The sequence below is a fragment of the Simochromis diagramma genome, unplaced genomic scaffold, assembly GCF_900408965.1.
Source record: "Simochromis diagramma unplaced genomic scaffold, fSimDia1.1 OVJJ01000463.1, whole genome shotgun sequence".
Lineage (NCBI taxonomy): Eukaryota > Metazoa > Chordata > Actinopteri > Cichliformes > Cichlidae > Simochromis > Simochromis diagramma.
The window spans coordinates 5,874,787-5,899,537 of NW_024386941.1; the positions used below are offsets into that span (position 1 = coordinate 5,874,787).

Sequence of the window (24,751 nt, forward strand, 5' to 3'; positions counted from 1 at the left end):
ACACATCTTTAGTGTGTGCATTATGATTTGAATTTGGTGCATTTACTAATCTTTATCAAGAGTAAGATTTACATGAAGCAAGCAGACTTCTCTGCTTCTAATATGTTCATGCCGTGTATTTTAGTGCTCGCGTACAGGGCAACGTACAAGCTAATTACATGATTATATTTCCACCGGCTGTGACAACAGCAGTGGAAATAAGGGAGCAGACGAAAGTACCTTCATCCGATAGCCACATTAGCTGTCTGTTAAGTTATCATTAAGGTAGCGCCTAGCGGCTATGGCTAATAATAAAATGGTAATGTTAATGTGGGGGCTAGACACCAAGCGCCATCAATCCTGCTGTCTGTAATGTTATAATAGAGAGTGTTCATTTACGAGGATAACACAATTATTGTGCCCCAAAACTATTATGTTTCTCTTAAATCCCACATGAGCTGAGAAAAGTCTACCAGCAAGAGGACAGCAACAAAAATGTAGAGCCAAGTTACCAGAAGCACAGCACTGCTTCAGACAACTTGAAAATACTGTTGTTGTTTTTGGCACCAAGATGATTTTTGTTTATTTATTTATTTATTTTGCGCTAAATCAGTCAACTTTAAAAAAGCGTCGTCATAGACGTTATAAAAAAATGGTTCTTGATTTTTTTTTTTTCCATTTTTGTCCCACATGGTAATAAAAATGGTACAGAATATTTTCTTGGGTATCAGTATCGAGATTGAAATTCTAGTATCGTGACAACCTGACTTGATATTAGAAAATAAATGATCAAAAAGGTGGAAATACAATATTATGTGTCAAGCAGTGTTGACTCCCTGTGAACATGTTTATAATACATTCTTGAAAAGTTACTTAAAGGGGGACACTCCTGTTCAAAAATCTATTGTGTAAATGAACACCGTGTTAACTTTTCCAGAGATTTCACACCAACAATCTCACCAGGTCAGTCCTTGTGAGATTCATGAATCACATGAAAACATGACAAAAGTCTGACAGGGAGACGGAGAAAGAGAGAGATCCAGCTTTTAGCAGCAACAAGATCACTAAACCTTTGAAAATATGGTTAAACTTAAGTTGGTACGTGCAACAGCTGCCTCAATTGCAACAAGTCTTTTGTGCATAAGGCAAAATCTCACATGCACACCGCAGTGCTCTCAGTCATGCTCATTTACTCTGTTCAATTGACGTCTCGAGGAACATTAACTAAAATTTAACGTCCCCACACTTCTAATAGCAAACACAGAATATTCTCTATTGTAAATTTGTTTTAGGAAATTATGTATGCATTTCCCAAACACAATAATGTGGTTTTATCTCAGCCAAGTGGAAGAAAAAGAGGCGCAATGTACTCAATTTCATCTATGAGGTAGAGGGGCAGATAATCCACAATAAACAGTGATGGGTCATAAAACAAATGAAGCAAGCCTCAAATGCTGCTTGCGCTGCTGTGGCTACATGACCTACATCTGTAAAGTGGAGGAATGCCGATCCTTATCTAATGTAGGATAGAGCTGGAGGGCAGTTCATCTTGGCACAAAAACCTCACTGTTATTCACCGTAAACTTTCTATTCACAGTGTGTTGAACTACAAGAGAAATGGAGAGAGTTGCTGAGTGTACTTTAAGTATTGCAGTGATAAAGATTGATTTGTGTTACATCCTATAAGGAGAGCCATGGAGTATCCGATGAGAGCCCTGGCAAGGTTACATTAAAGGCATTCCAGTGAACCCTCAGCTCTCCACAGCACAAGATCCCAGTTTCTGTTTCTCCCTTCCAGACAAATGCCAAAGTCATTGTTTTTTTCTGAGCCTGCTTTTCGGAGGGAAAACTCAATCCTACTGGCTGCCGGTGTCACCAGTGGCCCCTTGTCCTCCCCTGTCATTCAATCCCATCTCTCCTCCTTTCAGGAATGCACTTCAGTCATTCTTTTGTACTCGCCTTCCCTTTTTCTCCAGACCACGGTGCCCTAGGCAGTCTGGGGGCAGTGTGTGTGTTTGGTTGCCCCAGATCTATTCATCCTCTCTGGTGAAACAGGATACAGTGACCTCCTCTGTGTCCGGTGGTCCCCATCCCAGGCTCCTGTCTGCTAAGTGTCAGAGACCGGGAACTTGTGAGAGGAGACGAGGTAACTCAATGGCTGATCAGGAGGAAAGCCAAGAACGCACGCCTGTTGGGCATCACAGATAGATGATACTGGATCAGAGCGAATAGACCAAAAGTAATATCAGTTTATGTTAACACTCTGGACCGAATTCTCAGAGCCATCTGGTGTGCTGTCCTGTTCTGACTCCCTTGGAGAAAGCCATATATCTAGGTTCCAAACCGTGACTCATAAATGATGCAGAGTGATGGAATATGCCATACTGTACCTCAGCAGGGGATATACACATTTCAATGCCATTTTACAACACTGTGTCATACGTCAATGCTACTAGCAAACCCCTCCCTTCCCATTATGGAACAAAAGTGGGAGCATTTTAGGAAAGGTTCCTTCATTATACAGGGGAATACATGACACCCCCACCTCACGAGACATGACAACCTCTCTGCACCTCACATTAGCATAATCGACTTTTACCACGTGAGCTGCAATTTGTCTGGAAAATCTTTCCCCTACAGGTTCATTATTGAGAGTGTGTCCATTAAAAATAACTGAATTACCATCACAATTGGTTCACCATAAGGTACAGTGTTGGCAGTCTTTGAAAGAGTAATTGGATCCATTAAGGCAGGAAAAAATCCTGCCGCAAGAGCCAGTAAGATGCATGTTCTTTTGTGTTCAGTGTGTGCAAATGTGTGCGTCAGTGTCTCTGTAAATGCCACTGCATGGCAGTTCCTCTCGGCTTTCTTCTTCTGCTACTTCTTCTCCGCAAAGGTAGATTGGGACCAATTAAGATTAAGTTTCATAATTAAATTTAGTATTCTTTAGAGCATATAATGTAGGCAGCGATTTATTATAATGACAATTTTCAACAAGAGATCCTCCGAACAGAAATTTGAATGTCCCTCCACTAGTCACAAGGATGTTTCTGGCAGTATAAACAGCCACATGGAAGAGTCCCGCTGTATTGATTTTTATGCAAAATAACTTTAAAAATGGAATGGAAATGTAATTTCTATTGCAAATTTCATTACACATAAACGCGATATGCTTTACTTAACAATAGAAATAAAAGCATAACCATAATAAAACAAGTGACAGGCAAAATAAACGCAAGCATGGTCGAAAGTCTGAAGAAAAATCTAGAAAAAAATCAAATGTACACCATCACAGACTTGTGAAAGGAGAAACCATTATGAAGTGCTGGCCTGTTACATACTGTCAGCGCAACTTCAAAGCCCCTTTGTATTGATTCTCCAAGTCTCTCGAACTCTACTGGAGGGATGGAAGACTATCCTTACAGAAGATTTTCCTTCATTTGGTGCTTTAATGATGGTGCTGGAAAGCCCTAACAAGCTAAGATCTCCATCCAAAATCTCCCAGAAGTATTCGCTTGGGTTCATGTTTGATGGCTCTGAAGGCCATAGCATATGATTCACATTACTTTCTTATTCAAACTATCGAGTGAGTGGGCTTGACCTTTTAAAGGACACTTTTCCGTCAGTATAGAAATATTTAACCACATGATTAAGGTGATAACACTGAAATTTGCATATACCCATCCCTCATAGACTATGCCAGCAAATGCACTACACAGCATAAACACCTAAAATCTGGGACTCTCAACCAGTTGCTCTTAGAACTGAAGAAGCTTCTCAGATGAGAGGTGAAACATCTTCAAGAAACTTAAAGAAGTCCAGTTGCTTTTCTTTCCAAGCTCCTTAGATTACCAAGACCTGGATGACAGAGTACCTTCACAAACAACAGCCTAATTCCTTTACTATAAAGGTAAATGTTTTTCCATTAGTCTGTCACTCATCTGTACATCCCGAGCCTTCATTTATTTTTATTTATTTGTTATATAAACTTGAGGATACAGGCTGAATTCATACAATTTTTGATGAATATTGCATTGCTTCTGCAGAAACACCTGTGTTGTCTGCTGACTCACAGAGGATAGCGTGTACAAATAAGAGCAGGCAAGCAGGATGATCCATGAGAAAACTGCTCTCCCGTGTAAAGCACCTCAGTCATGCGAATCCATTTACAGTTTAGCCTTAATAAAAGGCTCTTTAACTTTGCCGCACCCAGTATGCTGGACAACTTATCTAGCTAATGTTAACAAGCTGAGCGGGAGTTGTGCTCCGTGATAAATCTGGCCACAGCCAGGGAAAAGCTCCACCAAACAGCCTCTGCCTTATGATGAATGAACAAACCAGCAATAGTCCTTGAAACATGAGGGTAACTAGAAAGTGCCACAAACTAATCTGTCTCAATTGTGTTCAGCTGCCTGTGATTTCTATGGGTCTACGCAGGAATGTGTGTGTGTGCGTCTGTGTGTGTGCCCAGAATAAAATGCTGTAACGCCATTACCTGTCTGAAATGGTGGCCCAATTATGACAGTCTCCTTCAGCATGCAGCCTTGCAAAACCAGCCTCCATGAAATTGATTACCTGCACACCTGGACCTCATTTGAGACTATTTTTCCCCTCACCCCCCCGTCTCTGCTGGGACCCTGTTCATTTCCAACAACAGGGGAAAAAATGTTTTTTAAGGATGCATGCATAAAAAAGTATTTGTATATTAATCGACCAATGCAATCTCATGTTGGAAGAGAGAAAGTGCAAAAGGGAATTAATTTTTGCTGAGATGTGAGAAAAAACCAATTTAAGACAAATTGGGAGAGAAAATGAGAGGGTCAGGAGGAGTGATACAGGGCAAGGAATGAATTTAGAGATACTGAATAATCACCTGACTCCCAGTGTTGCCCTCCCTGCTGCTATCATTAGCAACCGCAGGTCTTTTATTCCCTCATTCTATTTTGTAATTCTCTTTTAAAAGAGTACCCGCTCTGATTCAAATTGACCTCCTCCATTGGGCTCAAGGTTACTGGGGTAGGCACAAGGACAGCGCTGTGAGAGAAACAGCAATGCTTGGCTGCCATTGAATAAATAGAGACGTTTTATGAGTGCTGGTGACAGTAAAACTGAATGAGATGACAAATCTGCCAATTTGGGTTATTCTGAAATGTATTTTATTGCTGAAGTAAAGATGAATGCTTAGAGGTTTTACAACAGTTAATAATTTTTTCCCAGATATACAAGTGTATCATGCTCTTATTCTATGAGATAATATTATATAGATCTGCCATATTGAGAAATAAATTCAATGGTTGTTAGTGATGGCACTTCACTGCGGCTGCTGTTCTCATTTTGGTTCCCTTTTATTTGGTCTTTGCACCTCTGCTGTGCTTATTTGAGGTCTGCTATAATGAGGCCTCAGTTCTCATTGACCGATAAGGTTGGGAGGTGGAGGTAGAAGGGGTGGGGGCTAGTTGGTGCTGCTGTCTTACTCCCTTACGGCTCCTGGTAAAAAAAATGCCCATTTGTGTTCTGCTGTTGACCTCAGTCTCTCAGTGGGAAAATCTCTGGGGACTCCCTCTGCTCTCCATCTCTCCATCTTTTTAGCTATCCATTCTTCTCTTTATCATCCACTGCCCAGTAGCAATGCATTTCTGCTGATAATGTTACAAGGCTTTTCCCTTCACAGGGATACCTTTATGGGGAAGTGGGATGACAACCTAGTCAAGTAAAATTGCAGACATATGGCTTATATCATTGGCAGTTTTAAAGCAACCACAAATGTCGAGTTACTTTTTTTCTTCTTCTGGGTCCCAGTTTCTAGCCTGATCTTAGTTTTTTCTTAGATGTACTCCAGGGATTGTCTGAACTCCCACTCAATGAGCTCAAATGTGGGTGGATTTAGTCTTGCCTGCTGGCTGCAGTTAGAGTAATGCTTGGTTGCATGGTGCTACAACCGCAATACAGGGCTGTCAGGTTTGTGCAATGGCTATGTTAATACTCAAACAACCAAGAACACAAAGCAGTGTTAGTTTCAAAACAGGATGGAAGAGGAAAAGTTCTGAAATCTGAGGTGGTGAATGTAGCGAAGCAGTCACGCTGTGGTGGGTCCCGCATATCTGTAGCTGGTGAGCAAGCCCGGCGTACGGATGACTGCGAGGCAACCTCTCCTGTCTCTCTTGACTGTTGTTTTGCATTCTTCATAATTAGAAGTGCCCAAGCATGCTAGACATTCCTAATAGAGGTGTTTTACTCTTGTGGCTGACACCATCACTCAATCTGAAGCCAGTGGTCCTTTCCCAAAAGGTCAACAGCGCAGTCTTCCCCTCTTTCAAGCTGCCTCCTTCCAAGAGATGGGAGGCCCACGCGTCAGAGGGACAAAACCACACGCCGCCTTCTTTTGTTCCAGTGCTCCTGTTCTACCTCTGTGAACCCCAGGGCTGGATACTAGTTAAACCTAGCTTCCCTATAGTGACAGATGACTCCGCTGCTCTCTATACCAATGAAGACGAATGCTACGCATGAATTATTAAGGGCCGGAGCAGTTCGGAATATTTTTATATTGAACGTCTCATGAATAATTCCAGCAAGGCTACACCAAAATGAATTACCTTGTTCTTAATGTACTGCAAGGAGGTGCTACTCTTTGTCTCCAGGTAGTGGAAAAAGATGCTGGATGTAATATCTCGGACATAAAAATTCATCTCATACTGGTATTTGGTATTGGGAGTGAGGCGAGAGCAACCTGGGCTGTGATGTGTTTGGACAGTGCGGGATTGTATATTCCCTTTGATCTAGTGGTTGAAGATGGGTCCACCGAGAGACTCACACTGGGATGCGAAGTATATGGAATGCAGAGGGGGCTAGAGAGAGGCAGTGATTGGGAGGGGAGGGATGGGGTTGCATGTCCAATTATCTAGCAGCCAAGGAGAGAGGGAAGCTGGCCAATTAGAGGAAAAGGGGAGAGACCTCTGCCAAAGACCCCAGATATACCCCACCGAGAGAAAGGCCGACAACCAGACAGAAAAACACAGCCTACAGAGACAGAAGCAGAAACTGAAAAGTTAAAAAACTAATAAAAAGAAAAAACAGAGCAGGGTAGATAAAATACATTTCTATTATACTGTCTTGGGAGGTGAAGGAAAGGCAAGCTGAAGATGAAATGATTTATTCCCTCATTGCTGCAAGAGTATTGTTGCATGGTTTCTGCTTAGGTTTACAGTACTGAATACTTTATTATGATAAGCTCAGTTCGGCTTGTGTTACATGAATTCATTGAATTTGGATAAAATCAGATTTCACTTGTTTTTCATTTTCCAGAAGCATTTCAGGAATTTGTTATTTTGTTCACCGCTGGTAGTGCACATGTATGATGAATACTGTAAAATAATTACTATTTAGTACACTGTGCTGCTGTCAGTTCGGGTAAAATGATGATTTACAACCCTACAGAAACTGCAGCCAGCCAAATCCCCAACTGAAAAACACTTAACGGGATTATAACTTAATAAAAAAATGTCACATATCCACCCTTATAAACCTCTGAAATGTGCGTGCTGCTGTGTTTCCTATAATTTACAGTGAGGCTGACTATTAATCATCTTCTGTCTTAAAGAAACTTGTCAAAGTGACTTGGAACTAAATCCAGGTGTAAACAAAGAGAAAGTCAAAGTCTGTTTTTTTACTAAGACAATGCCACCTTGCCTTTCTAAAGATGCAATTCCCTGTCAAGACAAGAAAGGTTCTTGGAAGAAAAACCCTCGAGCACATCTGGAGCAGAGATAAATGGAACAATTAAGGATCATCCATTATCACCTTCTTATTAGGGAGGTCGATGACTTTTTGAGTCTCAGAACATGATTAACTGTTCACTTTACCAGCACTTAAACTCTTTGAAGGGCTTCCATTTTGAAATAATTTAATATTTCTTGTTATTTCAAGTTTTGCTCAATTACAAATCCACGCTGGATTTTTTAATGATTAATTGTAGCAGAGGATTAACTCAGTTAACATGTTGTGCACTGTGCAAGCAAAAACATGACAAGTGAGGATCAAGGATTGCTCAACTAACTTAGTCACGCACTGAAAACAAGCATGATAAAACTCACCTCAAAACCACAACACTTAAAAGTCCTCAGAGCTCAGAAACGTCATCTTACAGTTAAGACTACCAGTATTTGTGGCAACTCATAAACCGCTTAGCCACCTTCAAACTCAGTCAGTTACAATTGCTTTCTTTGTCTCTCATCTCTGTGCCACTGAAATACAGAATGATTGCTCACTCACTTCAGGAATGTCTGGTGACTTCTCAATGTCTCATTTAAGTCTAAGCAAATTGAGGGGTTTTGAGCTAAACAGCACGGCGCTCCGCGGCCAAGTCAAGTCCAAACAGCGGATCCTGTCGTTTCAGACCAACTGTATAATTTCTGACACCACAGGAATGGAGCCACAACTCTAAACGGAGACAATGGCTGTTTGCTTTGAAAGGCGCGCAACGCTGCCCAGAAGTCTGACTGCCGTTCTACGATCACACTCTTTGATAGCAGGAAATCGTCTTCACTGCAATCAAGAACATGGCATTCTCTCTTTAGGCACCTGTGCTTCTGATTGTCATCTGTTTCCAAGACTAAAAGGACATGCTCAATCATCTTCAAAGCAGCAGCCTCCATTTCTGTCGTGCTCCTCTGATACAGAGAAACATTTAGGAGCTGCAAACAGGATATTAAAGATCTTAGTCATCTAGTCTTACAGCTGGCTCCAAGTACAAAGACTGCAGTGAGTTAATAATTAGCCACAGGTCCACTTTACACGCTTGCCTTGACCTCTGACCTTTTTTACTCACCACTACTTCCTGTGAGCATATTTAGGGTCCTATTGTAAATGGCCCTTTGATCATGAAGCAGGGCAGATGTTTAATACATGCAAAGCCATTAGTAGTCCTTTGTGCTTTAATACATCATAATTTGGAGTTAAGCAGACAAAGGTCAAGAGGTCACTGTGGTCTGACCTGGGAAGGCCCTTGGTGCTTGATCACTGGTCAGTCTTTAACAAGCCTCCTCACGGAGAGACAGTGTGCCGGCTTAAAGAGCAGTTAGTGGGGGCTGCTTGGTAATGTGCAAAGCAATACAATTTACATGAGACGAGAAGAGAAATTAGACGTAAATAAGAGGAGGACTGGCTCATCATTCTTTCAGTCCTCAAGCTCACTCCCCCTTCTTTCTCGTAAAATTTCAAAATAGAAATGAAACAGGAAAATAACATAAAACATCTTGTGAGTCTGTCCTTATATTGTATGAACAGAGACAAAAATTCAGACATGATGGGTAATCAGGGTGTAGAAAGGTTTCTGAATACTTTTGGGAAAAACTATTGAGAAACAGACACAAACACTGAACCTTACTAGTGAAACCTAGTAACTCATTGCACATCAGTCATACCCACGGGCAATTTTAAAGCCGATTTTCTTCTTTCCAAATTCTGTCCTTCGGTCTTGGGCCTTTTACATGTTGCCAGTCCTCCTCAGTATTTTATAACTTTTACTGGAACTCTATCTACTTCTGAAGTCCTTTTATACCGTGGTTCTGAAAAATCACATAAGTCACATCCCAGGTATTTAATATGTTTTGATATAAATTAGGCTATAATGTGAATTGTTAATTAGCCCTTCCATTGTAAGTCACTACACTAAAGACACGACTTATCGCATACATGCTGATAATACCAAAATGACCAAAGAAGAAGCAATTTGTTCAATGTGCTGATGTTAGTAGAAGCATCAATAAAAACTGTTTTTAATAAATCAGTATATTTCTATGCTGTGTCAAACCGGCTCTCTTTCTGTCAGCAGTTACAAAAGTGCACAGAGCCATTCATCAAATTCTACCAGATTTATTAAGAACCAAATAGCTCTAATAATTTTAGCCCCTTCCCTGGCAGTCAAAGGACACTAAAATTTTGAGCCCGATGAAACACGATTTATTAGCAGACTAAGGAAGAACGCAAGAAAATTGGAAGTTGGCATCTGGACAGATTAAGATAGAGAAATTTTACAGTGCCGCATCTGTCTTCAGTGTCCCTGGGCTAGAAGAAGAGCTCAGACTGATTGTAATCTGTGGCTGACGACAATCAATAAAGTCCTGCCTGCAAATCAATGGCTGACAATGGTAGATGATATGGAGTGAATGCTTGCGCGTCTCTGTGTGTGCGTTACATAATCAAAATACATTTGTATGCATGGAAACAGTAGAACAGCTAATCCCCCACACACCCACCCAACCCTTATTACAACTCATCTATCTCAATGAGAGAAGTAAGGGATGACTGGCATTTGGCCCTCTCACTGAAGACACTCAGGAACGCTCATGCAAACACACAAACAAATGTACTGGAAAAAAAAAAAGACTTTTGTTATTAGCATATTTCCAGGTTAGCTGTTTTTCAAGAGAATGAAATCATGTTTTTCATTGATGTATCTGTGCTGCATGTGCAAACTAATTTTAAATCTTAACCCTGAATGCCTGGAGCTACAACCACTTTATTTTTTTTATTTTATTTTGCAAATGAAGATGAACAACCAGAACAACTGTTAAAATTTGAATTAAAAAAAGAAAGACATGCAGGAAGAGAATGTATGTCACAAATCCTATCAGTTTTAGGCCTGCACACGGCTATCTCCTCTTTTTCTTTGACTTACTTATAGCACATTTTAGCAAAAATATGGCTTATTAGAATTTGTATAAGCGCAGTTCTTTATGTCATTACATTTCTACACACATAGCTGTACGCAAACATGCTTGCACTGAAACATGTATCCCAACATGTGCGCATAAATGATGCAGACGTGCCAAAGATCACAATGAATGCTCTATAATTAGTATAATAAACATGTGTGGAAAGTACCATACAAAAAAAGCTGTCGATGATTTACCAAGATAATTCATCCCAGGGAATATGGTGGGTGCAGTAGAATGTGCATAAACACTACTTAGATGCACTAACCTCCCTTTTAACACCTGTCTAAATAAAGAACAACGTTGCAATGCCTGTTTATACTCAGCTGTAATGTCACTGACCTTGCTTTTATCCTTGGGAGATTTTTAAAATAGAAAACTTCAAACAGTTTACGCATATGTTTAACACCAGTGCATGCTGACCCAATGTCAAAGGCAAGCGCATTTTAGATACAGCTGTTTTAAAAGTCGCTTTAATGGCAAAAATGTGGAAACTGGCACCAAACTGCAGAAGTAAAACACTTGATCCATCTTATAATTAATAAATCATCATTAATCAAGTACAAATTACATCCGACGGCTCCATATGTATGCTAACCATGCCTGTATCAGATGTAGACCATCTTTAAGTGAGCAACAGAATGCTCTTCCAGTCTGCAGAGCACTGGCTGCTTCTTTCATGTAATGAGGGTATGCTATGGAACTAGTCATGACGAACAGCGCACAGATGAGAGTAAATACCACTCGCTCACAGCTGCGTTTGCTTGCTTCTCTGAGGGTGCAGTGGAGAGAAGACAGAATGCTAACATGAGAGCAGGGAGCATAATGCGAAACAGCGCTCATCTAGCCTGACAGTTATTTGCATGCAGGGTAAATAGGAGAGGAAGGAAGGCAAACTACAGACTGCAAAATACACCATGAACCCACCTCCGACTCAGGTAATGATAGAGCAGAGCTTCAAAATGAGTAGGCGCACAGAAGTGTGTGGAAAGACAAGCGAGTTAAATAGGGAGAAAGGAGGAAGGAATAACTCACAGGCAGATATTTTGTCATCAAAATCAGTCTTTTAATCTCAAGAGGCAAAGTTACCTAAAGTTTCCCTTGAAAAGAAACGTTCAAAAGGAGGATATCCTCATATGTCTGCTGCTCTTTTATTGTAAACCTAATTATCACCAACGCATCTGACAAAGAACGAGTCCTCAAAGAAGCGTTTTGTCAGAGAAAATACATAAAAGATTAAAAGCCCGGGGAAGAAGGGAAATATTCACTTTGATAAAAACACACTTATGGTGGTAATGGACGTCTCCGCCTGTGCTGTTTTCATTGCCCTCCCTCATGTTTGGTGAAATTTTATGGTCTCCTGGAATCTCCCAAATCTCTGTTGGTAGGAGGGCTCCTTTGAGAGCAACCACATCCCAGGGGAGAAATGTATGACGAGAATGCTTTTATCCTTCCCAGAACCGTCTTTTTGTACAAAATTCATCATAATAAGTGCTACTTTGAACATAGACACTCCGATTCTGCCTCTGAAAAGATGGTAGATTTCATTTCTTTACAAATGGATCAACTAGTTTCCAAGAGGTGAGCATTTACAAGTTCGAAGGGGATTCATAATGAAGGCTGTTCCCCGTGAAAGTCATTACTACTGATGAGAGCACGGGGCTTATTAACAGTAAGAGAATCACCCGAGGTGTCTGGCATGATCTTCTTTACATGTGTGATCACTCTCGCGCTCTCTTCCTTGCTTTTCTGAAAGGTTAAGAGGGAGGTAATATGTTATAAAGAGAGGATTAATCCAGCTGTCTGACTACCACTTGGCTGCGTGACTGTGCTGATAACAGGTGCCGAAGACATCATGGACAAATTAACAGTAACTACATACATCGATTTATTTACTGTTGTAAAGTCCAATAGGAGAAAGGCATTCTTGTGCACCGAGTTAAAAATGAAGAATAGAATTGTATAAAAAACAGATCAGCTGCATAAATAAGCCAACATTTGCTGTCACACTAAACCAAACAGGCCAAACATGTTCATACAATGCTCACAAACAGGCAAACAAAACCCCGATGCACCTGTACTGCTGCATATAGCTCTAATCAGGTCAGAGACTGTGACATAGAATGCGTTCACTATCTCACTTTATATGATAATGTGCCACGGTTGACACGCTGGAACCTAGATAAGCCCTATCAGGCTGGGAAGATAAATGTGACAGGACTTGCAAAGGACCACTGCTAAATCGGCTACAGTATATAGAGTTTATTTGGTGACTGCCTGGCGTGAAAGTGAGGATATGGCCCAATGATCTTGCTTGTTCCAGGTGAGGGCCTTCGCTATTACATTCGCTTTCACGACAGGAGCAGCTGACATCCTCCCACAGGGAGTCACGGTAAAGGTCAGAAGCACCCTGAAACAGGTGATGGAGAGAGAATCGCACTTGAGCTTTGGATTTAATGTTTTTAAATAAAAACCCAAGAAGCCGTGTTTATCGTGAAAAAGTTGAGTGGGCACACATGTTCGTGCTGAGCAATGCAGGGCTTCACATTTACACCCAGGACCCACCGACAGCCTGTGACTGCTGGCAACTGACCAGACCCACAAGTGTAGCTGGCATCAAGTGTACCTCGACAGCAGCTGCTGAGAAAGCATAGAGTGTGAAAGCAGCAGTGCAGTGGAAACAACATTGAAATTAATGTGGATGTAGAGGCAAAATAGCCCGTTTCCCTGTGGAAAAGCAGAAGAACTGAGGAAATCAACCTTGGCGTGGCAGTGACACATCCTCAAGCGGACGATGATGGGTCAGCAATTCCCCTCACCCTCTGGAAGCAAACCGTGTCAATGTAATTTATGTGAGTGAATCTGTACAGTTTGTCACCTACTGTAGCAAAAAGTGAGTTATAGCCCATTATGTATAACTGATTCTTATATGTACTCCAGTAAATATAAATCCTCCATCGCTCTATCCATGGAGAGCTCATAAGGTGTGCTGCACCCTGGCTGGGAGGCTGCTGGTGCTTGTGGCAAAAAACATCCTCTAGTCTTAGCCTCTCTACAGACCAAAGCATGTCCCAGGCTGCCTTGATTTAACCAAATGCAAGATTTTACACTTGAGAATAATGACTTGACTAGAGCACAAGCAGGAAGAGAATCTCAAGGACCTTCTGCCGAAGGAAACAAGGAGACTGATAATTCTGTAGCATTCAGCTAAATGCAACCAATGGGGACCAATTAGTTATTAGAAAGTACAATTCTCCACACTTACTCGAAGTCATCGATTAAGTATCTGCCAACCCAATACTCAATTCAATACTCCCTTTTTTTTGCCTTTTTTAAGACTCCGTATGTGTGCACAATTGTGTGTGTAAGGAGAGAGAGGTGACACACATATCCCTTCAAACATTGAGGTATGGTGATGAAGTATGGCAAACATCTCCACCTAAACACAACGCAACAAACACGGTGACCCCGTTTTAACCCCGGCTCTGTCCATCCATCACCCAGCAGCACACACCAGTGAAACCCATATCTCTCTCCTTTGTCGACATCAGGCCTACCCCGTGGAGAGATTCATGCGGCTTCACTCCATTAACGGTTCCAGCGCGCACACACACAGAGCCGGACAGTTTAACAATCTAACAGACATTTTATATATGAAGTTATAGTGAAAATGCTTGGGCATTGACAGCAAGCTGTTTAAATCAAAGAGCACAGTTTAGACTTTAGGTTTAATGACTTTCCACCTGTCCCTTTACAGAGTTGGAACAGAAAATGTGCGCTGGCTAAAGAAATATAGCTCCAGAACAAGTTTTTTTTGGTTTCTGGAACATATTTTCACTGTGAAAATGTACTTTCCCCACATTAGTCTTAATGAAGAGAAAATTACAGAAAAACTTCTGACAACCACTCTGATTGCCAGTGTTTTTTGGAATGCTTTCAGTGACGTTTCAGCTTATGTTTGTTACGTTTATTACATTTATAAATGATTGGATATCAAGCCTTTCAGTTAAATGGCACCGCCACTCCTCAAAACACCAGACAGATAGAAGATAAGAGCTTAGACAGTCAGACGTGGTCAGAAAGGCAGAGGAAATCCCTATCATTTGTCTCAGGCCCTGCAGACGTATGTTCAAGCTCAAGTCTCAACCCCCCTATCTCTCCTCGCTTCTCTCTCAATAGTTTAAGGTTCATGTGGAGGTGAGGGTTCCTACCTCCCCTTCCTCCACAGTGACCCCTTGCTCTCTGCGTGTCTCAGTGGAACAGAGCCCCTCAGGGATCAACCTCTTCCCCTACAAACAAACAACACACACATCCACACGTGTTGCTTTTATGGTCTCTGCAGGTGCTGCTACACACAGTGAAGCATACAAAGTCCCAAGATGCACACTACGCAAGCCAAGAAAGGGCATGGTTCTTTTTCTCCGAAGAAAAAGATTTCGATATTGTTGTTTTGCGGTGGTAAGACCAAACTGGGAGGGGGGGGGGAATCTTTCAAAAGACCTGGACTCTTGTTTCAAAAGGCAGGTACGGTCTGTACTTTATTGTTCGCAACTGGAGTTAGAAGATTTAGACAGCGCTCGATGTGCCAGAACTTTCAGAGCAGGTAATTATTGTAATTTAATCTTGAGTGAAGGGACAACAGAAGAAAAACTAGTATTACTGCTCAGTGTGAGGGTGTTTCAGGGCGAGAAGCAAAGGGAACTCGGATGACCGTGTGATGCATAGAGAGCACTGCCAGTCAAAATTACTTTAAATAACTAAAAATTTTACTGCAACGCTTGTAACATATGTGATGGAGGATTTTTCACAGCGTGACACACTGTCCAGGTGGTGCAGCTGTTCCCACTTGCCAATCACATATTTTTTCCCCCCCTGGACCTTCAGGTCTTTCTAAACAGCAAATTTAGTCTGACTAAATTACGAGGCACATAAGCCGAATTCAACAATCATGTGTGACTGTGTTTATCTCCCTAGAGGAACCATGCACTACCACTGACTGACTGAAAAATGTGGGGATCCTGCAGCTGATCTTGACCACCCAGTCCTGAAACTGGAGAACACAGCGCTACGCTTGAGGTGCACAGAAATGCATTAGAACTGTTATCCTGAACTATTTAGATATTTGTTTTCTAGGCATATGGCAGAATTTCTCTTTTAGGATTTTGTTTTTTTAAATATCCATTTGCTTATTTTGGGTACCTGATATCCCCTCACATTTAGCAGTGACCATCCCTTTTCACTACACCCTACTGGTGCCAGCATGCTGACTATGTGTCTAAATTAAGAGTCTTTTTTTAAAGCCCTTCAGCTATTTTCTTCAAAAAAGCACCCAGGAAAAAAATATCTGTGGACAGTGCAGCTTCAAACGAGCTACACTTTAAGAGAAAGGGAAAAAAAACTCTCTCTCTATCTTGTATCATTCAGCAAATGAGTATTGAGACTGGGCACTCTGTGAGGAAAAAGTAAAAGAGACTTCCATTTTTCTCTAAGTGATCATTTTACTTGAAAATACAATGGAATCTAAAGTAGAGTCATCATTGTTAACTCATATGCATGATGACTTTATCAAATTATAAAATCCCATGCCAAATGGCAGCTGAAGCTTTACATGTTCCCTGTTAATTATTAGCAAAGCTCCAGAGCACAAACATTGGTATTCAGGACAGCCTTAGATTGCGGTTACATTCTGGATACACCGATAATGATATGCAGGTCAGAGAAGCTCCATCATCCATAATCAATAACACACAGTATTAGGTCTGCTCATCCATGGAAATGTGATGTGCAATTTTAGACCGCATACATGTTGCTGGAGGCAGAGGCAGCATTGTTCCCTGACCCACATGCTTCACCTCTTAGTGCCTTGGCAGCACCCCTGGGCTTGTGGCGGTAATGAGAGGGCAAGGGGACAGGCAGCCTGGGTTCACACATAGAGCATAGGCCGGGGGGGGCAAGCAAAAGAGGCCAAAGGATATACAAGCCTGAGATGCATACTAAAAAGGCATCAAGCACAAATTCCATTGGCAGCAATCTTTGTCAGGTCCATCACAGCTAATATAATTACCCTGTGATCCAAAAACCCTGCTGAGCACAGAAAACCTAGAGGGAGGGTTGTGCATATCTTAATCCCTCTGTCAAAGACAGCATATCTCAACATTAACTGCTCTCGTCACCTTTTGCGAGGGTAAGTTGATAGGAGGAGGGAATTTCTTTTGTATCGCAGTGGCGGAGAGGAGATGATCAGAAACTCCTTGGAATATTTTAACATAACACAATGAATTCTTAAGTAGACTGACATTTAACCCTAACATTAGGATGCCTGGGATTGAGCGAAAAAGAAGGACAGTGTGTGTTGCGTCTTCTTTTTTTCCTGCAGCGGCGGTTCATTCCCCCACAGGACTGTGGCATGACAGCTTGGGCCCATCACTAAGATGAATGGTTCTGTCTTACACAAGGCCTTTTAATTAGCTCCACAAGCTGCCTTTTATAAAAAGCGCACACAGAAACGCACCCGCACACACGTCATGCTACGCACATGTTCACAAAACATAAAACCCACAAGCAAAGAAGAAAACATATCAAAACTACACTAGGGAAAGTTTTTGACTAGAGCAATATTTCTGTTGGGGAAAAAAATATGCCAACATTAATTACCTTTGATGAACTTCAGCCCCCATCTATGCTTAACCCAAAAATGTGGGAGGGCTAGTAAAAAGCAATTTCTGCTCGGTGTTATCAATCTATCATCATTTTACTGGCAAAAAAGGGGGTAGGGATTAGAGCAAGCACTGAAAGGGGTAAGCATGCTGGCGACCAGACGTGCACCATCAAGACTGGGACAGGAAGCAAGAAATCACACTCTTCCTCCTCTGGCTCCCTTTCATTGCCTTCTTTTCTCCATCTCTTCCTCCTCCTCCTCCTCCGCCAAGACTCTTCCTCCACACATGGTTGGGAATGTGGAGTCCCATCCACTATTAGAGTGTGGGTGGGGTTATAACAGGGCCTGGGAAGGCTACAATGAACCACCAGGGCTGTTCCAATTACAGAGTGACTGATACCAGATGATGAAGCTTGCGGCATCTCACATTAACATCCACCATAGCCACAGCATCTGCCCAGATGAAGGGCCATAGCAGGACATTGAGCTGCACACACATACTGCACTATCCAATTAGTGGAACTGCCAGCTATGCAGCATGTTGGTGGGTGGAATAAAAGGAAGGCTGCCTGAGTGGACTCAAACCTGTGCTGCAAAGCAAAAATGCTGTAATTGTGCTACACGCTCTCATTAGCTAAAGGTCCTAAGTTGGGTTGTGCGTGGGTGAGTGTGTGTGTGTGTCTTCGAGTGTGTTAAGATAAAAAGAAAAAGTGAAAATAATGGAGAAAGAGAATCATAGACGTAGACAGAGACATATTTCTGATTTGACAACAGCAAGATGGTCAGTGAAGTACAGATAATGGTTTGATCTGTCAAACTCTGCAATGTTCCACTGTTCTTCCTCCTCGCTAGGCTTGTTCAGCCACTTGGACAGACGCACACACACTTGCGCGTGCACACGCTGATAATAAAAGCAGCAAAGGGCTTTACAGTACATCTGCCACACTGCTGAAGCAAACACTGTGGCCTCTCAACACAACACCAGCTGTTCTGGAGCTAGGACTCAATGTTTGTTTATGGCCCATTGTTTTCTCTGCCCCGTCTTTCACTCCTCAATTTCAATTTACTCAAATACACACGAACACAAAGGAGGGCAGTGTGTCAACGCCCACAGGCCTTTGAAGTGCAGACTGAGTGTTAGTTTAGACATCCGAGAGCAGTTATAATGTGAGCGTGCTCTCCCCTCTGTCTGCTTTGCACCCATTCATTGCACACGTTTGGTAATATATGGGGCACTCAGAGGATGTAGAATAGATGGGAAAAAACTCTAGCACTTTCTGCCCATTCTGACCCTCAGCTACACCAGGGCTGTATCATTTGTATAGTTAAAGAGGTGCAACAAGAGCCGTCTGGTGCGGAAGAAAAGTTAATGATCATAAGTCACTAAAATAAGATAGATATCGAACATCTTACACGTTTGCACGACTGATTTCCTGACCTGCTCCTGGTGGTAATAAAATAATTTGTTATCAGATCTACTTTAATAACTGACAGCCCTATAAATCTGTCAAGTGCACCATGAATTACTGCATTCCATTCACTCAATCCTGATATTCTCTGTCTGCATGGAAAATGGCCGTAGCTGCCAGGCAAGTCAAACAGATTTGATTTCACTCATATCTAGTAACAGTACGTTTTTCTTTCTCCTGCACTGCCTGTAACAGAATATGCCTTGTTCTTCTTGGCCTCAGGAGAAATCTTCTGCCTAGCAGGGCTAGAGATGGACGGAGAGAACCCTGACTGACTGTGCCTGGCGGCGGGTCTGTGGGGAGCAAGCTCATCAGCAGTCTACTGGAGAGGGAAAGAGGGAGGAATGGGTTGAGGGAAAGGGTGAAAGAAATAGGGAAGAGGAAAGGGAGATCAATAAGCCAACCAAGAGTATCCTTTTTCTTGTATGAGAGAAATTTCCCTTTTTTCCCCTCTTTTCTCTCTTTCGCATGAAGGGTTGGTCCACAGCACCCCAATCACACTCACTAAGAAATAAAAAGGATATATATATATAGAGCGACTGATATTACAGACAGTCTTAGCAGGACAAAGAATCCAATCATACACCCAATATGTACTGAACTTTTCTTAGTTTTGGAGAAAACTACCCAAAACTTATTACTGTAGGAGGTTATAGTACTGGATATATCTACAGGCACAAACATATACGGAAACCAATATAACTGAAAGTGCCACGGGGTGCTTCTTTGAACACATTCACACACAGTATTGTCCCAAGAGGAATTTATTTGATTTCATTAAAACACACAGAAGATGTCTATTTTCTTCTTCCCCCCACATCTAATCCTGTTGTCTCTGAGTTGTCAGCATAAAGTCCTGATTATGATGAAACATAAAGATGATAGACTCCTGAGGGTTAACAGTAAAAGGCAGTATCCCCTGAGAAGTGCCCTGACGACTTGCTGGAAATAGCTAGGGAACACATATAGGGAAGAGAAAAGTTCCTCCTCCAAATGAAGTACATTTATTCTCCATCTTGAGCTGGAGAGAAAAGTATATCATGCAACAGTGCAGCCATGTCTGACAGATTCGTCATTGTAACCCAACTCGTTAGTCACCCTTTCAAAGGCCATCTTTGTTACTACCGTCATTAAGAGGGAACAGATTAGTCAAGCAGGCATATGAACATTTAACCTCTGTCCACTGAGTCAGCATGGCCTGATCGATTCCTTCAGATCAGCAAAGAATGACAAACAATAGCAAACAGTCATTGTAAGCTCAGTACTGAGAGCAAGACCGAAAGCCTCTCCCGCAAGGTCAATACTGGAACCTCTTTACCTTGATAAGGAAGCAATGGGTGATAAAAAGAGGGCAGAGTTGACAGTGTAGTACATTCTAGTCGACATTCATAAAGAAGATGACCTCATATCCTTTTTTATCATCATCTATCTAACATGGTTCAAAGTCCTCAATAGGTACATAGAGAGTTCGGCTCAACTTAAAAGAGCTTTGACTTCGATTTGATTAAAACAGAGGGGGATCGCAGGAGGGCCCTGACGCTGCCTAGCACAAACTAGAGCTCCAGTGTGGCAGCTAAAATCATTCATCCTGAATATTGCCAACAAAGCTATGTCACTGTTATTCAGGCTTCATCTGAAAAGGCCATGTTTGATGAAAGGACAGCTGTCATAGCGGAGACCGGAGTAAGTACTATGATGACAGAGTGATGCCGAGAGAAAAGGAGGTCATGTAGCTGAGAGTCACTTAGGAGACATGGACCAGGGGAGGCCAGGATATTGTTCGTCAACACGACTAACCTCACAGGGCTCACAGAAAACAGTCTGGCTCTCATTTAGTCTACCTCCGTCTCACCAACTGGAATCACAGTACAACAAACATACCAGCATTTAAAAAACTGGTGTTCAACATAAAGATTCATTGATGTCGTATAGGACATTTACATATATATATGTACTTCCTACTGGCATCATCTGTTCATGATAAAGACAGAAAACTTACTCTTACTTGTAGCATAACTATTTTGTTACAAGAGAAAACTCCATTCCATCTGATTAGTGTAAATCTAGTCTGCTTATTGAAGAAAAATTCATGTTTGAATTATCTGGTAAAATGAGTCATCTAATAAAAATGTTTTTTTCCTCTTTCCCTCCTTTTTTTAAAAAAAACAAACAAACAAACAAAAACAAAAAAAAACCCAAAACAAAAAACAGAACAAAACACAGAACAGAGGCATTAGAAGCACTAGAGACAGAAAAAAAAAAAGAATGAAAAAAATTCACTCACCAGATCCCAATAGCACCTCGGAGAGGCCGAGCTGTTAAACATAAGCGTCCTATCTGCATTTCGCTGACATTTTCCTGGCAATATTTCTGGGAATATATGCAGTTTTCCACTTTTCACTTACTGCTATTTGAATCTACCAGTGTGAGCTGGCCATCATACCCCTAAGTCTATAAATAAAGGAAATGTTCAACAAGCCAAGACATTAAAATTAAACCGAGACAGTAGCAAAAGAAAACGCAAAAAGCACTGGCATGTGTCTTGTTGGTTTAGAGTAACATGCAATCAAATTGTTTTCTTCCTTCCATCCTTTCCCCTGTCAAGGGCCTGCAAACAAAACCGCCTCGTTTGAACAATAGAGCCATGATTGTTGTGGGCATAAAGTGAAACTTATCTGACATGTAGCACCCTTTGAATATACAGCACTGAAGCCTTGAGAGGGAAAAGAAAAGCCAAAAAATGTCCCTCCGGTACAATGGCAGCCTTTGTCAGAGTGCAGGCTGATACATAGCAAACTAAATGGTAAATGTTTGAGCAATGAAACTGAATCCATGTTTCACTGCTCAAAGCAGGGTCTAACCTGTTCAGGACTTTGGCAGGCTATTTATGTGTCTGGGGAAGAAGGAAAGTAAAGAAAAGCAATAGAAGGCAGAAAAAGCTCAGTGCTTAACAAAATACCACACTTTAACCAGTTTAAACTCTCTGTTCTCCAGTCTGCCTTTCATTTAGTCTGAGGCTTTGCTTGTAGTCTGCATTTTTTACTGCTGACCAGATGAACCTACAGTATTTCCACATTTGTGCCTCTGATGACAAACCTATGTTTGACTTTTTGGTTAAGGTCACGTGCTCTGTTTGGTTTTGGGCCCCTGATCTCAGACTGCCAACACATACAATACAAATCCACAAGTCACTCGACTGGCTCAGTTAAGAACCCAAGCTTAAGTTAATGAGTGTTTCTTTAGCCCCAAATTAAGAAAAAGCTGAGATGATGGAGCTTTCACATAGGACAGATGATGACAACTTTCTTTGGTTGCTGAATCTATCAAAAGACCCTCTAGATCTGGATTAGGGCTCCCCAACAAAAGTGAACTTCAGTATCCACATGAGGAAAGCCAGACCATTCCTCCTACCTCAAGGGACAATGCTGTGGTAGAAGTCTTTGGCATACATGGCCATAATCAGCTGTGGCCATGTTCACTCACCTACTGAGAAAACCCAGATTGATCCCCTTTCACAAAAAAAATCTCAGGGAGGGATACAAATCACATGTGACACCACAATGTAAAGACACTGAACAGAACTGCAGCACGGAAGGAGACATGGACAAGAGGAAGGAGAGGATGAAAGGAGGCACCAGAATGTCACAGTGAGTCTATTGTGGATTTTTAAAGACTGAATGTGTTCTTCTGTAGGGAGAACTCAAGCATGCCTTCCTCTGCACATCTGATAATGAGGGTATCCACACACACACACACACACACACACCTTAAAAAATATATTGTCAAGACATCTTACTATTGAAAGAAGCTTTGCTTAGTCTACCTATTCCCATTGTATAGCCCTGCTCCATAAATAGATGAAGCCAAATGGTATAACATAAACTCAAGACCGACTTGTGTCCCTTAGTAGCATCTGCCACGGAGTAAATCTGCCCACAGCCTGCAGCTGTCAACAGGAAGCCCAGAATGACCTCCATATACACACACGCACTCAGTCAAACAGTCACACAGAGCTGCACGCACACACACACGCATAGGCTTTCATCTGTCAATGATTGGCTCACATCCAGCAGTGTATATCTGTTCCACTCAGTTTTAATAAAACTTCATACTCAGGCTTACTCAAGACCAGTCTTGAATATTAAAAACTGCTCTTTAACTTTGTCTGTGTATTAAAGGGAAATGGAATTAGTAAGACAAACTGTGTCAAAGAACTGTTAGAATAAATTAAAAAAGTGCTCTTGGAAGGTTGGAAACACTTCCTATATTTAACTGGAGTGGCAGCACATATACCTTGTAGCAGAGTGGCGACAACCACGTTCTCGAAGGAGGGAAGGGCTTCTGGTTTTTGTCAGCGCAATAGCTCCCAGCACCTCAAGTGCTGCGCCTCGATTGCCAGTTTGCTCATATTTTCCCCCAGCCCCTTGGCAGAAAATTTACAAGAACGTTTTTAACAGTTTGTTATTTCATGGGCTGGCAGAGTCAGTTTTGCTGAGAGCCTTGTAAATGTCTTTTAGGACCTTGGATAATCAGCGGGACTATCAGCTGCAGAGACTAGAGTGCATGAAAATAACAGTTTCCAACAATCCATCATGAAGAGACAAAGGTAAAACAGACAATAATGTGTGATTGCCCTGTTTTCAGCCTGTATCAGAAAATGTCACAATGGCATTTTTTTTTTCATTTCTCACAGCATGTCATTAAGATCAGATGGAGCTGCTGTTTTAAAATTGTACAGATGGGCTTTTACAAAAGATGTTTTTCAAGTGACAGCTGATTCAACCGTCCTGCAAACATCTAAACTCTCACCAGTCTTTGTAGACAGCTGGACTAAACTGCGATAAACATCATCAATGGAACAACAGAGAGGATGCGCACACACATGCGCCAACACGCACACAAGCAAAGCATCATATGCAACAAAACAGACCAACAGCAATCCATTAGCGATAATGGCCATATACCAGTGAGGGTGTGACTGTGGTAGAAAGATAGGGGGTGTGCACCCTGTTTCAGTGCCAATGTGCCATCTGCACCCAGTACTGGCTGAACTAATGAGAGGATTAGGCCCACATGCACAGCCCTGGGACAAGGCCCCTACCCTAACACCAGCAGGAACCCACCACACCAGCACTTTAATATGGAAAAAAATGACAGAAGCAAGGTGTGCACATGCTGAGCAGAAACCCCGCTGACTGACAATGTGCAAGGGCATGTGGGTTGTCTGTTTGGCCATTCATGGATGAGACTCAGTTTAGGTGTGTAGAAAAATACCAGTGTGCACTTGTGTGACTACATTACACGGGCATACTAATAAAGGACAAAGCAATGTGAACATGAAGGAAACCAGAATCAAAAGCTCAGCAAAGGGAATAGTGGGGATCACAGGGAGTCTTTTCCTCATCTCTCACAGACAAAAGATCTGCTTGATAAAATAAAACAAAGAGAGAAAATAAATCTGTTCACCTATGAGAAAAAAAAAAAATCTGGATAAAAAAAACCATGAATATGTTAGCTGTTCAGATAGCATCGACCCTATGAGTACACTGTTTATACCAAACATACCATCAACACCACCACCAGAGACTGCATATCCTAAGGCAGCCAGCCCTTTTACACGGCCCACAAGGAGTAAAAGCTCCCTTAGGCATTCCCAGCTAGTAGTGAAGCCTTTATGGGGCACTGGCTTCCTACTCAAGGCCATCATCACCTCCAGCGAGGTGTTTTGTTGCAGAGGGAAACACGAAAGGAGGGGTACAGACCTAAATGACAGCAACGGATATAAAAATACCACCAGAAAGGATGATTACTAAACAAATGAACAGATAAATGAATAAATCCACTGACCTTGGGTGCAATTAGTCGTTAATTACTGCACACCATGTGCTCTGGGAGACACATTAATTAAAAGGGGATAATGGAAGGCAACAAGG

The 24,751-nt window shown here is 41.8% G+C and overlaps 1 protein-coding gene and 1 long non-coding RNA gene across 9 annotated transcripts in view; both read right to left on the bottom strand.

The window, feature by feature from the left end:
• Window positions 1-24,751, bottom strand: part of robo1 (roundabout, axon guidance receptor, homolog 1 (Drosophila)) — a 197,030-nt gene that overhangs the window by 60,789 nt on the left and 111,490 nt on the right. The window lies entirely within an intron of this gene.
• Window positions 1-24,751, bottom strand: part of LOC120737219 — a 64,920-nt gene that overhangs the window by 17,790 nt on the left and 22,379 nt on the right. The window contains exon 1 of the long non-coding RNA XR_005696699.1: window positions 1-24,751. This exon is cut by the window's left edge and continues 15,473 nt beyond it; it is cut by the window's right edge and continues 22,379 nt beyond it. This is a non-coding gene — a long non-coding RNA (uncharacterized LOC120737219).